This window comes from Tupaia chinensis, unplaced genomic scaffold (genome assembly GCF_000334495.1).
Source record: "Tupaia chinensis unplaced genomic scaffold, TupChi_1.0 Scaffold000447_1, whole genome shotgun sequence".
In the NCBI taxonomy this organism is placed as follows: Eukaryota; Metazoa; Chordata; class Mammalia; order Scandentia; family Tupaiidae; genus Tupaia; species Tupaia belangeri.
In genome coordinates this window covers 471,478-472,094 of record NW_006159952.1, presented here as the reverse complement: position 1 = coordinate 472,094, position 617 = coordinate 471,478, and positions in this window count along the sequence as shown.

Genomic DNA, 617 nt, shown 5'->3' with positions numbered 1-617 from the left:
TGATTGGTTGCTTTTGGACCAATCATGAGGTGCCGGATATGCAAATTTGAGGGATTCTAGTGGCCAATCAGAGCAAGGTTTCGAAGGTCAGGTTTTTGGAAGGGAACCAATCATGGTAATTGTTTGCTCTCTGAGAAACCTCAGCAGACTTGCTGGTGCGCAGCTTCCCACACTTTCTATTGAGGTTTCTATTTCTGAGGTTTTTCCCTAGTAAATAATTTTCTGAAACCCTTCTGTCTCTCCAATTTTCAGGGCAGCAGTTTCCCCAGTGACCTAATTTCTCTGAAAGATTTTATAAGTTTGATTTCTGGTGAGGCTGTGGTGAAAAGGGAACTCTCCTTCACTGTTGGTGGAAATGTAAACTAGTAGCCACTGTAGAGAATATGGAGGTTCCTCAAAGGCCTACAGATAGAACTACAATACAATCCAGCAATTCCACTCCTGGTTATCTAACCAAAGGATAGGAATACACTCAGTTGGAGAAGAACTTACACATTCATGTTTATTGTGGCATTATTCACAATCACTAAGACATGGAACCAACCCAAATGTCCATGAACAGATGAATGAACTGAAAAAGTGTGGCACATACACACTACGGAATACAACTCAGCCAT